Source organism: Camelus dromedarius, unplaced genomic scaffold (assembly GCF_036321535.1).
Source record: "Camelus dromedarius isolate mCamDro1 unplaced genomic scaffold, mCamDro1.pat HAP1_SCAFFOLD_200, whole genome shotgun sequence".
In the NCBI taxonomy this organism is placed as follows: Eukaryota; Metazoa; Chordata; class Mammalia; order Artiodactyla; family Camelidae; genus Camelus; species Camelus dromedarius.
The window spans coordinates 666,438-681,547 of record NW_026989858.1 but is presented as its reverse complement, the minus strand read 5'-3'; the positions used below and the strand labels follow the sequence as shown (position 1 = coordinate 681,547).

The window sequence follows — 15,110 nt, the reverse complement described above, 5'->3', positions numbered from 1 at the left end:
AGGAACTCGGGAGAGCAAGAGTGTGCAAAAGGCAGGTGACATCCCGGCGTTTCTATGAAAATGGTTTTGCACCTCAGGGGCCTTGGATACACTTTGATAACTGCTGCCCTATCCAAGGCGAGACTCTTCTACACAAGAGCCAGGCAAGGGTCCTGGATTCTGTAATGAGTTACCGCCACCACACCCCTCCCTTTTCTGTGTGTTTCTCACAAACTCCATTACTGCAGATGAGGATGTAATCCTCAGCTGGGGCCTCTAATCCCAGAAGGCTGCTAACTTCAAGAGAGAGGGTCCCATCTACCATCCCTACACCCCGCATAGTTTATTTTGAGTCAAGCCCTAGATAACTACTTATCGGCACAGACCCTTGTGTCTTATTCCTGAGGTTGACTGAAGGAACCAACATCTGGATGGAACTGAAATTTCCCTGCAGATAAACAAGGCTGATAAACCACATCATTCCAACATCTGACTCTGGGGCTCTTCAAAACCCGTGTAAGGACCCGCTTCATCTAAGAGGGGTCCTCCGCCTGCCCGTCCCGGTGGGTTCTGGGAGGCCGCGGCCACCAAGGGCGACCCAGACTCGCGGCCCCAGCCCCAGGGCCTGAGGGGGAGGAAAGCTTGAGTCTGTGCCCAAGCCCTGTCCCGCCCCGCCCCAACACACTCCCCGGCACCACAGCCCTCCCCGGCCACCACCCCAACACAGATCCCACCCTGGTTCATGTCCACCGGCCCCGCCGACGGCACGGATGCACGTTTACCACCTGTGAGACGCCGCCCCAGACAAGATGTCGGCCGCCTACTGACCAGGCCAGAACTAGTCGCCTGGCCGAGCAAGCCGCCATCCCCAGCAGCAAGCACCGCCATGGTCCCGGGCAGCTGCACACTTCCGGAGCCCGCTGCCCGCCCCAGAAGCTCAGGCCGGCCCGCGCGGAGCGCGGCGCCTGTAACCATGGCAACGCCGCAGGGCCATCCTCTAGCGCTTGCGTCGAGTGTCTTCCCGAGTCTAGATGTGCTAGGGCAGAACTTGCGGAGCCAATGGGAGCCAGGGCGCGGCCAGGACGGAGGTGGGGGAGGCTTATGGGGCAGCCGGGCGGGGCCGCTCGGAAGTCCTGACCTGCAGGTGGCGCCGGCCGGAGGCTGGGGCGGTGCTGCCACCACTGGGCGGGGCAGTGGGGCAGCGGGGCAGCGAGACGGGGACACCCTCACCTGTCCCTGTGTGGGGATCAGCCTGGGCTCCGTGGCCTCCGCTTGCACCGGACGTGGACCCAGGCTACCAGTGGGCAAGATAGAGGACTGAGCCCAGGCACGCACGGCTGGCCAGGTAGGGCACCTGAAGTGCAGATCCGCCAGGCCCGCTGCCGGCCTTGAATACTCGCTGCTAGGCAGTTTCCAAGAAGACGGGATCTGTCATAAGAGGGGAGGTAGGGCTGGGGTGCCAGATGCCGGGTTAGGTGCAGTCTGACAGGAGAGCCATGGTGAGAGGACTCAGAGCGGCCCCTGTGTAGGCGGGGCTAAGAGTTTGGGGTATAGGGTGGGGGAGGTGTGTGCCTTTCTCTGTGGTCTCCTCACTCCAGAGCAAGGGGCTCTGCTCACCCCTCACTGCACTCCCTGCCTTCCCCAGCACCATCTGGGGTGTGGTCATGTCGGGGCAGGGAAGGCCCAGGCAAGGGGCTCACTCAGGGGCAGGGGCCACTCTGCAGGGATGCTGGACCTGACAGCGATGTGGTGCTTCGTAACTCCCCTGGGCTGGGTTTCTAACCAGTGGGATGGAAGGGCCTTTCCTTCCTGGGGTGCAGTTGGGGGAAATAAATCCATCATGAATGTCAGCCCTGAAAATGGAGGCTGCGCTACATCCATTCCTGGAAAGAAAAATCAGGCCCCTCCAGTCCAGGTGACTCAGAAAGTCATTCAGCAATGTTTGGGGTCCCCAGTTTACGTTTTCAACTAGAGCTGAGCTGCTCAGGAGGCCAGATCTCTGTCCGTGGCTCCAGGAGTAGGCTTTCTGTTGGGCGACAGGATCCTCACAAACACGTGTGTCTTTGTGGGTCACTCCCCTCTGACAAGCTGGGAGGCAGGGTGCAGTTGTGGGAAATCGTGTTTCCATGAGGAGCGGGCCACCAAGTGGTGGGGGCACAGGAGACAGTGAGAAAGAGTCCCGCAGCCTTTCTGGAATCAAAAAACTGGCAAATGTGAAGAAGTGCATAATTTGTTTTATTGAACAGGCTGCTTATGTACGTTTGGAGGGCCAGGTTCAAGGACTCTGCATCCCTCCAGGACAATAGCCTCAAGAGAAGAACAGAGTAGGAGGAGATATGGGGTTTCTCCCAGGAATGAGGCAGAACAGGTATTTCTGCAGATTTGCAAGGAGACCCCGACCACTGAGCACGGGGTTACAACCCCACATGACCCCTGTCGTGTTTGGCTTGGGCTCTGGGTCTGGCCTGATCATGTATTCTTCCAGCTGAGTTCCAGAAACTCAGAGGGTAGATTTAGAGAGGCTGCGTTTGGAACCCGGTGTGGAGACGGAGGGTCGTTTATCCTGAGTCCCTTTAGCCTAATCACTGTAGCTCAGTTCCAACACCACTCAGGCCCCCAGGGTGGCCGTGGAGGGAGAGCAAGCCTGGCAGGTGACCCAGGGGTCCCACTGCTGTTCCCCTCCTTTATCTTTGTTCCCTTTCATCCCGGAAGGTGTGATTGTCTCATGTCATGGTGACAAGCCATCTCTCCTCTGTCAGGTGGGGTCCCCACCCCCACTCAGCCTTCTCTCTGCATGGATGATGAAGGACCAGGCTCACTTGAAGTTCTGAGCTTGAGCAGTAAGGTGGAACCAAAGAAACCAATGGAAACAAAGAAACAAATCATTGTGGCAAATCTCCCCACCACAGAGAAGCTGCCCTGAGTGGAAGGGTGGGTGTGGGCATGCCCATTTGTTTCCTGTCTCCCAGTGCTCTTCGCTTTCTTATTGCAGACCTGCATGGTTACAACAAAATGATCTGCAAAACTGAAAATATTTACTCTCTGGCTTTTACAGAAAAGGCTGACCAGCCTCTGGTTCCCGTACCGGTCAAGTGATAGGAGTACCATTCCAGTTTGGAAACATCTGGGCAGGCCCAGGTTTTCAAAATTCTTTAAGAGTAGTTATGGAGTTTTGCTTCTAAACATTTTTACGGCTGTATACTTAACTGTAGTTGTGCTGTGTAATTCTGAGCCAGGATTTTCTCAAACTGTTTCTCATTTCTTATACCAGACACCCCTATATTCCAAGGGGAATGGGATGTTAAGGAAGCCATGGAGTTTAGGAAAAAGATACAGATTTCATTTCCATTTAAGCATCGATGTATCTCCATCCTAGGCAGTATCGGTTCTGTGGTATTGATAGGGGAACTAAATAGCAACCAATTTTATAGAAAATAGTGGGTCATTGGGTACACAAGTTCTTCTTTTCAACATTTTTGTAATGTTTGCAGTTTAAGATGACCATTCCTGAGAAACAGGCAGCCTCTTAGAATGAAATAGCATTTTCCCTGAACCATACTCAATTTTTATTTCGTAGACAGCAGGAAGGACAATCACACATTCAACAATTGGGGACCTCAAAGATAAAATGTAACTTTCTGAGAGCACACTCCCCCCGTCTCCCTCTGTTCTTTTCACTGTCCCATTGTCCCTGATTGCTCTTTCGTATCTTCTGCTCATGACTCCAGTAACTCTTCCTCCTCTTTCCTCAGCTGGTAAGTTTACTTTTCTACTTTAACCAAGCAAACTGAAGCCAACAGAAGAGAACATTCACCAGCAACTCCTAGCACATCCGCTCACCTTCTGATGTCTGTGACCTCACTCTCGCTTCCCCACCTCTTATTACAGGTGACATCAAAAGCCATATCATCCAAAAGTCGCCAGGGGGCCCATCCATCCAATCTTCTCCGGGCTGTCTCTCCCACATCCATCCTCTCTGTCACTACCTCATCTATTTTGTTCTCCTGCTAGTTGGCTCCCATCAGTATATAAAAGTCCATCCTCTTAAAAGAAACAAACAGCACTCCTTGACCCTAATTCGCCCCCACCAATTGCCACCCCATGTCTTTGCAGCAAATCTTTAATGAGTAGTTTAAACTCACTGTCTAAATATTTTCTTGAGCCATCCGCTTTTGCACCCACTCTGGCTTTTCCCCTGATCCCTCGCTCTATGGAAACTTCTCTGTCAAGGCCATCAGTGACCCCACGTTGCTAAATATAGTGGTCAGTTTTTAGTCTTCATCATGCTTGGCCCTTTGGCAGCATTTGACCCAGCTCTTCCATCCCTCCTCCCCCGTGTTCCTGCTTTACTTGACCTCCAGCCTATCGCTCTGCTTTCGATCTTCTGGCTGGTCTTTTGCCAACGTCTCCTCTTTTTTCCAAACATTTACTGCGAATGTGCCCCGGAGTTGGTTCCTGGGTCTCTCCTCAATCTCTCTGCTATAACTTTGGTGGAAGCAACCAGACTTGGAAATTGACATGCCATCAATTTTTCGTTTTGTCCAAACTCCCTGATTTGCCCTTTCCATTTGGAACTCTCTCCCTGATACTCATATTCTTTTTCTTTCATTCATCTTGCTTTCACATTCATACATATGTTCTACTGTGTAAATTACTTTTCCAAATTTTGAATCAGTCCATACATATCATGTAAAATGCTCAGATCTCTATTATTTCCACTAAGATGCTTATTCTACCTTAGAACCTTTCTGCATTTCTGTATTTATGTCAATAAACTGAATAGTATTTCTACAAGCCTCATAGTTAAACAGTGTGTTTGTTTGGGGCTATTATGTAACATGAAATAATGATACATCAACATAGTCCTTTTTCATTTAATTTTATGTAACACCAAGATGAGGTTTTTGCATGAAGACTGGTTGTATTGAAATTTTACCTACGTTATGGACAGTCAGTTTATGTGAAAGCCCTCATTTCTCCTCTTTTCTGATATATTTTCCATTTGGCTATTATAACATATACATTGGCATGAAATAAAATTCCAAAATCATTCACATAATAAAATCAATACATTTAAATTATATTTTTTAATGTTAATAAGAAAGAAAAAGAAACCCAAACTCCTCTACTTATTAGGCATTTCTGTGGCAATATCTAATAGACTCCTTAACCATGACATTGAAGAACTGAGCTGATTCCTACCCCTTTCCACCTGCTCAGCCCCATCTTGTCCCATCCCCTGTGGATGGAGAGGACATCCATCCCATTTTCCAGGTCCAGATATTGGAACCATGTTCTTTCTCTCTCTTTCACTTACACACACACACACACACACACACACAGAGCAAATACAGCTTGTTAGAAAATCCTGGCTACTCTCAATTCATTAACCACCTACTCCCTGTTCCCCACCCTCCTAGGAGCCACCTTCAACCCCTTGTTGGACACCAAATAGCCTCCTTCTTCCATCTTTGTTTTCTACAATCTCATCCACACAGAGTCAGAGGGAGCCTATAAAAGCATACATTGAGGGGGTGGGTGTAGCTCAGTGATACAGTGCATGCTTAGCATGCATGAGATCCTGGGTTCAAACCACAGCACCTTCACTAAAATAAATAAATTAACCTCCTCCCAAGAAAACCCAAAACAAAAGCATAAATTGGACATCACCCATCCCATCAAAACTCACTAAAAGGGTCACCATTCCATTAGGAGCCAAAGTCGTCCCAAAGTCTTCCAGGACCCGGCCTGCTCTGCCTCTCCGCCCACACTCTCCCCATCAATCTGGGGGCCTCTGGCTCCGGCTCTTCCTTCTTCCTCCGGATCTATTCTGCTTCAAGTTCATTACTCCGTGAGATCTGCCAGGATTGCCTTATTCCCTCCTGCCTCCCTCCCACCCCACCACCATCACCTGAGTTTGCTCATATCACTCTTATTTTTCCCCAAGCTCTTGCTACCCCCATCATGTTGCCTGTTTTCTCTGCTAAAACTCTGAGCCCCCAGTGATGGGGAGTCGTGTCTATTTTGTTGACTAATAAAGCCCAAGAGCCTTGGGAACGGGTATAGTTACTAGATTCCCATAAGTAGTAGGAGCTTATACAGATTTGCTGAATGAATGCAGAGGTCCTGGTCCAATTCGATGGAGCACTTCTGTGTCCTGCTCAAAGATTAACTCTCCTTTCCTCCTGAGAGGGGGTGACCACTTCCTTGGTGACCAAAGGCAAGATCTATTTTCTTTATGCTGTTAACCTTAGGCGGGGAGACTGGGGGATCTTCATTTATATTTTAAAATTTGATTCACTCTGCAGTTTGTCTCCTGTCTATGTATCCTTTTGAGAAACCGTTTATGAGTGATCATTCTTCCATCAGATTGAACAGGATCCAGGGGGAAGTACCAAGCCTGTCCCATCGGCCATCCTGTGTGTCATGTCCTGTGACCCAGTGGATGCTCAGCATGTATGTGAACCAACAGGAGTGAGTGAAGAGATGGGAACATCTCATTATTGTGGTGGCTGCACTCTGTCAGATGCCTTGAGATATGGGGAAGGGTTTACAACTGCCGAGGCGAGATGTCAGGTCCTCTGTGCTCTTCCTGAGTGCCCTGGCCTTACCCATTCCCCCAGCCCCCTCTGGGCAGCCAAGCCCAGGAGCTGGGCCACCGGCGAATGTGCTGATCAATAATCCACCTCACCCAAAGTCCGGGGGTAAGAGCGGCCAGCACAACTGGTTGTAGACTCTGAAGTCAGGTCCTTGGAGGAATTCCTCACTGAACAATGTTTGGACCTTTTATTTTTCTCTATAGCCTCCAGCTGAAGAAACAGATTGCCTTAGGTACATGAAAGGTGAGGACACCTACTATCCCCATGGAGCCCAGGTGGGCCTGGGAGTCTGCTGTTTGTACAGCCGGTGGGCTCGTGTTGCTTTGGGCATCCCTGTGCCTGAATTCCTGCAGTACACTCGGTGGTAAGAACGGGGGTGCCTGGCAGGGAGGGAAGCGGGTCGGGAGACTACACAGCTGGGGAGACGTTAACCTGGGGTGAGCGGGAGCCGGCTGATGCATGGAATCTCGGTGCAAGGAACTCTCCAAACTCAGAGAGGTTCCCACTCCCGCAGGGTCCCTTTGATCAGGGTGCTAGGCTGTCAGCACTGCAGGGTCCCTGTGAGGATCACGGTGCCTTCAGGCAGTGGGAATTAAGGGGTCCAGTAGCAATTAAATTGACTGTGCACCCAAAGCCAACCCCTGTCTGTTTCAGCCTGTTTCCTAATCTGCAAAACTGGAATGATGTTAACCATCCCGCAGGTTTGTTGATGGGCTGGGACACACTAGACAGCCAGGAGCTGGAATTCCTCTGTGCCCTGATTGTTATCCTTCCTTCACACTATTTACTCTCACAATTTCAGTCTCTCTGTCTCTCTCTCATTCACTTGTAACTTTCTCACCTGCTCTGGTTTCATTTGATTCCCACCCTCCTCCCAATCCCCAGATGAGTGAAATTAATTTCTGTGTGTCAGTTCCAAATTCCTGGGAAAGATGCTCTGTCCTCTCTGGATTGGTTATCCAACCCATCAGTTGCAGTCAGAGGAGTGAGTCCCTCTGTGACCAGAGGAGGGGCTCTGCCCAGCCCCCCAGCCACCACTGTGGGAACACATAGCTCTCCGAGGAGGAGGTACTGGCTGTGACTTTGTGTCACTAAGTGTGAATTTATCTCTCCTCTTGCCCCACCTTCATCCTCCTAAACAAAGATGAAAATTATACACTCCCGAGATTTGTGTCATGGAAAACTCAGGGTGGGGGCTAAGAGGGCTGGATTCCCTGCTGAGTGTAAGGGGCTACAGTGATTCCCCAACGAGAGCTTGTAAAGGAAACAGCACCAGCCCCACTGGACACTTAGGGTGCTGAGTCTGCGTGACATTGAGCCAGGCTTCTGACCACAGCTCAGGGGTCTGGTCCGACCGGTTAGTCTTTGAAACCAACCAGCTTTGGATTCCTCAATCCCTCCCTGAGGTTTTACCTGAACCACGAGCTTCTGTATCTCTGAAGACAGATGATGAGGACCCTTCACGTAAGGCATTTGCACAGCCCTGTGCGGGAATTTGTGCTGCACGGTCTGCCCGGCGAGCTGACCATAGTTCATATTTTACTGATCTTAGAAATAGTCTGGTTTCCTGATGCACTGTTTCACTGAACAAGCAACAGAAGCCACCTCTGGCTGATAAAAACCAAAAAGGGACTTAATGAAAAGATACTGGGAGGGTGCATGGAGTGGCCCAGACCAGAGCCGACCCTGGGGCCGTAGGAGATTTTGGGGAGCCCCAGGCACCAGGCTGCGCAGGGTGATACCGGGCCCCCTGCTGCCCCAGCAGGGACCCCCCCTCCTCCTGACACTCCACCTCACTGCAGGTTATTGTCCCGGCAGGGCCAGGTCACACTGAAGCCACCAGCACACACCTCAATGGGGGAGTTGGCCCCTTCTCAGCTGAGGGCGTGACTGGTGTGGGGAGAGGCCCAGTTAGAGGAAGACGGTTCCCCTACTGTTCCGAGTTAATGCGCAAGTCAGTGCCCATCACTCAGGAGAGCCGGGCTGGCCTGACCTCATTGTGGTGACTAGGCCGTCTGAGTTCACGTATTACTTTTTAGGTTGGAAGGCCCAAGAGGGAGAAAAAGTGGAGGTTCTAGTACTTATTTTATATTTCCCATGTACCAGGTGCGGTATGCAAGCCACTTCAGACAAGGCCCATAACAACCACATTAATAGGCCACGGAGAAAGTCGTGCATTCAGGCCTCTGCAGCCCCGAAACGCGTGTCCTCATCAGTTCCTTAGTTACCAGTGGAAGTTGTAGGGATTTATGGGACTGTGTGCTCCTGTGGGGCTGGGATGTGTGTGTTTAAATCCACATCTTCAGAAACTCGGCCAGAACCACAGCCACTGATTGTCTGCATGGAGGCAGAGGAGGGGAGGCTTCCAGCCTCTGGTCCAGCTCGTGTGGAGCTCAGAAGTTGCTCCTTCTGTCCTGAAAACAACACCAGAGCTGAGGGAGCTGAAAACCCACTGCTGTTCTTAGACCCACAAGAAAACTGAGGGGTAAAGCTGCTCCCAACCCAGAGAGGCAGCCGGGCAGGCTTGGAGAGTCACAGCTCCCAGGGCAGAACCCGCTATTGTAAGAAACTAGGGGGCAGGCAGATTTAACAGGTCCCTGAGGCCAGCTGGAAACAGCGTGGGGAAGTCTGAGTGTGACAACTTCAGGGGGCCAGTCAGAGGGGCCCCCTGCTCTTTTTCATGCATTTTACTTCGAGGACAGTAGCCTGTTCTCAGAGTGAAAATCATAGGAAAACTCCTCATGCTTCCTGCCAGGAAAGGATAAAATAACTCTAATGAAATACACCCAGAACATTCTCTTCCATTGTGGGGGGTTGTGTTCTTTTTTTAAATGAGAAATTATTTTACCAGAGCCTAACCAGCCTGGGGGAAGGGAAATCCCTTCTGTCTCACCCAAATTGGGGTGAAGGGAAAGAGACACACTTGTGGAGGTCACAGCTCAGGGCACAGGCTCAATGAGAACTAATCACAGGAGTATAGATGCCCTGCTCTGTTCCACTACCCCAACACCTTACCTCCATGTCAGTAGGGCCTCTGTGTAATAACAGGAATAAAATTAAAAGAAGTTAATGTCTCAGGAGTGTCTAGGGAAAACCCAAAGACAGCGGGCGGATGAAAACAAGGACACACAGGCAGCTTTAGCCTCTCACACCAATGGCTGTAGCAAACTACACACAGCCCATCCCAGTAGATAAACAGAAAACCTCACAGAAAAAACTATTTATTTTGGTTCTCTTACCCAGTGCATTCCATGGTGCATCCTCACCTAGAATTGAGTGGAAGCAAGTCCATTTCAGAAGGGACATAACTGAAGAGGAATGGCTTTCCAGACTCTGAAGGGCAGAGAAAGCACCAGCCTGGGTTAGAGAAAGGTGAGGGGTGGGGTAAGGGGTGGGCTGCCTTCCCCAAATAAGGAACCTTCCTGAGGCCAGCACAGTGGGAGGGAGGGCCATGGGGTGGAAGCAGATAGACTTCTTCCTGAGAACTGATGGGATGCCTCAAAGGGACCATTCAGGTGCCCATTCAGGTGTCTTGACGGTGGGAGCCAGTTGGTCTGCCTCAGAGCCCAGGACTGAGGTGGGTGCATAGCAGGCATGTCTTACTTAGCCGGATCCATTTCACTTCTCCGAAGCCCTGTGTAAAACATGAAGCGTGAACGGCCTGGTGAGCACAGCTCTGCCCTCAAGACCTGTTTCTACTCCTCTCTTCCCAGAGAACAGCATCTCTGAGCCCGTCCTGGGTGACCTCACAGAGATCACTCTAGTGGCCCAGGCTAGTGACCGGGAACATGTACCTTCCTGCAGCCAACCCCAGACGTCCACTGATGCATCATATACTGGCAAATATGTGAGTTCATGTGCATTGGTCTAACAGCAGAGACTCTGCCACAGGCCCAAGAGGTGGTGTGTGAGACATACAGGGGTGCAGGACTGTAAGCAGTGCAAAGGTGTAAGTGGTGGCAGGGGTGCAGGGGCTGTGGAGGGTGAAGGCAGTTCAGGGGTTGTGGGGGTGCAGGCAGTGCAGGGAGTGTCAGGGGTGCAGAGGTACAGGGAGTGTAGGGGTGCAGGGAGGTGCTCAGGCAAGTGCACATCCTCGCAGTCAGCCTGACCACGGGAGGCTAGTGCAATGGTTTGGGGCGGCGGAAGCGGAGGCGGCGGCGGGTGGGAGGCTGCCCGGGCAAGCCGGTCGATTTCTTCTCTTCCCTGCAGCCTGGCCTGGGGATGCCTTGGCCGCCGGAGATTCGCCAGATGTTGGACTCCAAGTAAGCTTGCTCCTGGGAGGTGGGGCGGTTAGGTCAGCAGGCGGCGGCAGCGGTAGGGGGGCGGAGCGGGGCTGCCCCTGGCGAACTGGTGGAATAGCTGCCTTCTCCCGGCTGCCGGGCCTGGGAGCAGCCTCTGCTGCCCCAGGTCGCCGGACACACCTGTCCCACTCAGCTTGCTGAGTGGGGAGTGGAGGCGGTGCCGTTAATGTGCGGGGACCACGGGGGTAGGGGGGCTGCCGCGGGGGAGCTGGTCAATTCTCTCCGCACTCCCCCGCGGCGGAGCCTGGGGGCGGCCTCCGCTGCCCTAGAGGGGGGACGCCGGTCTCCAGGTGAGCTTGGCCCTGGGAGGTGGGAGCAGCGGCGCCAGGGGGAGGGGGTCCTTTCCAGGGAGCTGCTCCATTTCTTCTCTCCCCCGCGGCCTGGCCTGTGGGCGACCTCTGCCGCCGGAGATTTCCCTGAGGTCCGACTCCAGGTAAGCTTGCTCCTGGGAGATGGGTGCGGTGCGGTCAGGGAGCTGGTAAGGTGGTGGCTGCGGGGATAGGGTGGCTGCCCCGGGGTAGCTTGTGTATTAGCTCCATGTCTGCACCGCATGGCCTGCAAACGGCCTCTGCTGCCCCAGGTCCTGGGACACCCCTGTCCCACTTAGCTAACTGGGGGCGGGAGGCAGGGTAGTCAGTGTGCAGGGGTGGCGGGGTTCGGGGGCCTGCAGCTGGGAAGCTGGCCCATTTGCTCCCATCTTCCCCGCGGCTTGTCCTGGGGGCGGTCTCTGTTGCCCTGGGTTACGGGACACGTGTATCCTAGTCGGCCTGACCCCGGGAGGCTAGCGTGGTACGTTGGGGGTGGTGGCAGCAGCGGTGGGTTTTCCCATGAAGCTGGTCCATTTGCTCCCATTTCCCCTCATGGTTTGCTCTGGGGGCGGTCACTGTTGCCCCAAGTTCACCGGACGTCCATCTCCAGGTCAGCCTGCTCCCTAGAGGCGGCCACCGAGAGGTCAGGGGGCAGGAGCGGTGGCTGATACGGGGGGATGGGGATGCCTTGGGGAGTTGGTGGATTGGCTTCTGTCTCCCTGATGGCCTGGTGTGGGAGTCGTCTCTCCTGCCCTAGATCACCAGACACACCTGTCCCATTCAGCCTGCTGGGAAGGGTCGCCCTGGGCGGTGCCTTTAAGGTGCGAGTGTGGCAAAGGCGGAGGTAGAGGACCTGCAGCGCGGAGCTTGTCAATTTGCTCCCCTCTTCCCCGCGGCCAATCCTGGGGGTGTCCTCTGCTGCCCAAGAAGCTGGATGCCCGTCTCCAGGTCAGCTTGCTCCTAGGAGGCGGACGCGATGAGGTCGAGGGGCAGGGGCAGCCGGCCGTCGCAGCTTCCTAATGGGGCCACTTCTTCTCCTTTCCCCTGACCTGGCCTGGGGACGGCCTCTCCCGCCCAAGATTCGTCTGACACACCACACCAGGTCAGGTTGCTCCTGGGAGGTGGGCGCGGTGAGATCAGGGGGTGGGGAGGAGAGGGGTGCTGCCTATTGTGAGCTGGAGGATAACCTCCCATCTCTCTGGAGGCCTGACATGGGGGCGGCCTCTGCCGCCCCTCGTTCCCAGGTCACACTTCTCAGGGTCATATTGCCCCGGGGGTGCGTTAAGGTGCGGGGGTAGCGGGGTGATGTCGAAGGTATGGAGCCTGCCGCTTGGGAGCTGGTGGTTTAGCTCCCATCTCCCCAGCAGCTTGGCCTGGGGGCAGCCTCTGTTGCCCCAGGTTGCAAAGCACAGTTTCCCTGACAGCTTAGACACCTGAGGTGGGCAGGATGTGCTGAGGGGGCAGAGGCAGCTGCCAAGGCAGCGACGGAGGGGGCTGTCCCAGGCCAGCTGGTCTATTTGTTCCCATCTCTACCTTTGCTGCCCTAGTTTCGCAGGACGTCCTTCTCCAGTATTTCCTTCTCCTGGGAGGTGGGCGAAGTGCATGCAGCCCAAGGTCTGGGCTCTCCCCTGGGGTGGGGCAGAACTCTATTGTTCCCATTTGTCTTTATTCTTCAGCGAAGGGGTTACTGGACCCAATTCTTAATTCTGAGAATGTGTAGCCTATGTTAAGGAAGAGCTGCTGGACAGTGTGGTTTCTAGGTGGGTTTTCACATCAGCTGATGCCCAAGGCAGGCAGGAAAGCTATTACTCAGAGCTCCTTAGTGTGGAGTTGGGGGGTGGCCCTGCTGTCCTCACCATACTTTTTAAAAATGTGTCACTCCCCTTTTTTTCCTAGGTGACATTTTAGGTTATTGGGTCACAGATTCCTGGCACAATCATCCCTGTTCTCAAACATCTTTTAAACTTGGATGAAGTGATAAGTAGGGGAAGAAGATGATTTGCTGAAAGGTAAGAATACTTAAATTTGCATTAAAGCTACATTCTGTCAATCTTTCTCAAATGATTTTTCTCGGATTCAAAATCCACGACCTAATGAATGTTGTACTCCTGTGTAAATCATTGATCTTCAGATCACATTTGTTAAATGGTCAATGAGATTTGTTAAGTAGATTATTCCTGAAAGGAAAAGCTCAGGCTTTTGAGAATTCCTTGTCTGATATCACCCAGGCAGTCACAGTAGAAGACAGAACTGATATAAAAATCCCTCAGCTGCCTGAACTGCAAAGCTTCTGGGATTACTGATCCCTGAAATGCAGGTGACTCTTGATGATATTCTGGGGCTTGGTTTACATGATCAGATTCTTCCAGTCCTGTAAATGGGTTCCGTGGCCCCAGCCCCGGGAGAGCTGGTCATAAGGTCCATATCGTGAGGGGTGGGATTGGAAGGCAAGGTCTAAGAGCTGGAATCACTGAGATTCCACACTCGCTAAACACAGACTCCAGAGCCTAATTGTTGTCAGGTTCTGTTCTGGATTTGAGAGTGTGTTCAGACATGATTCTTGCCCTTCAGGGGTCACTGCCTGGGTGGAAGTAACCTTTACACAAATCTGGGAAGGATGGCAATTAAGTAGATGGGCTGTTATGGTCCTCAGTATGCCCAGGCTCACTCTTCCAGGCACTCTTGGGACTAACGAGAGTCATGTTATTCACTCATTCACTGATTTATTACCCTTGAATTGATCATTTGTCCCATAGTAAGTGAAACAAGGGATCAGGAACATGAATTTTGTCCCCTCTCCCATCACTGATTGTATCTGTCAGTCGGGCGCCCTGTGTATGCATTGTGAAATGGTGGTATTTTTTGCCCAATGGGGCAGCACTGACAGTTCTGAGAATCAGGGGAGTCTCGTGGGTAGGACAGAACCGTGACACACAAGGCAACACGCCACCATGTGAGACAGCATTGTCGATGCTCAGGTGACCCGATGTAGACCGTGGTGCTAAACCTGAGCGTGTTCAGTGATCTTGGCTGCTCTAAAAATACAGACTACAGGTCCCAAACTCTGGAGACGCTGAGGGTCTGCACCTCAGAATTCTGCAGTTTAAGAAGCACTTTAACTAATTCTGATGAAGATGATCTGAGTGTCCCAATGAGAAACACTGGGGTGCGATTCAGCAATACTGAGGATTCTCAGGGAACGATGTCTTTTCAGGTTGGTCCAAGGTCCCTCACTTGAGACTTTTGCCTTGGGTTTAATTGTATGTGTTCTGAAGTGATGTCTCTCATTTCCAGTGCTTGTCAGCATGCTCTGTGCAGGAACTTGCACTCAGTAGATGGCAAAAACTATGATTCTTCAGGTCACCGAGCTAGAGTGTGAGTGATCTTTTATTTTGGTTTTCTTTATAGCAATGCAGAGTCTCCCGAGAAGAGATTCAGTCTGAACAGCTTTGTGTCAGACTTTGGAAGACCGCTGGTGCCCAAGGTGTTCTCTGGCAGGGCAATGACGAATCTAGGTCCCTCTTTCACTGCTACATCAATCATGTGGGCCACTTGGATAAGGCCAAATTTGCTATCCCAACCATAGCCCTTGACAGAGATATTCAGCTCCAGGAAGCCATCAGATGCAGCAGGTGGCCAGAGGAGGAGGCGAACGGGCTCATAAAATGTGACATCCCCAACTTCATCAATACGGACCAGAACTCTTCCTTTGGGGAAGATGATCTCCTGATTTTGGAACCACCAATTGTTCTAGAAGATAAGCCAGTTGCTCAGACCTCACACATAGACTTGAATTGAGAAACGTGCTTTGTCAAGTGTCTTTCTGAAGATGTGAAGTTTGTCTTTGTATGGCAGGAATTCCCCTTTCACAAAATTGTATATGTTTGTGTCTGAGAGAGAGAAATGGAGACAGACAGAAAGAC

At 52.2% G+C, this 15,110-nt stretch overlaps 1 long non-coding RNA gene across 2 annotated transcripts; it reads left to right on the top strand.

The window, feature by feature from the left end:
- Nucleotides 1-6,205: 6,205 nt before the first annotated feature.
- LOC135320986 (uncharacterized) lies at nucleotides 6,206-10,444 on the top strand. 2 transcript variants are annotated; one of them, XR_010380331.1, is made up of 4 exons: nucleotides 6,206-6,435; nucleotides 6,782-6,942; nucleotides 9,822-9,950; nucleotides 10,292-10,444. It is a non-coding gene; the product is annotated as an uncharacterized LOC135320986 (long non-coding RNA). The 2 variants fall into 2 exon arrangements; XR_010380330.1 differs by lacking the exons at nucleotides 9,822-9,950; nucleotides 10,292-10,444 and adding an exon at nucleotides 7,233-7,423.
- Nucleotides 10,445-15,110: the final 4,666 nt, after the last annotated feature.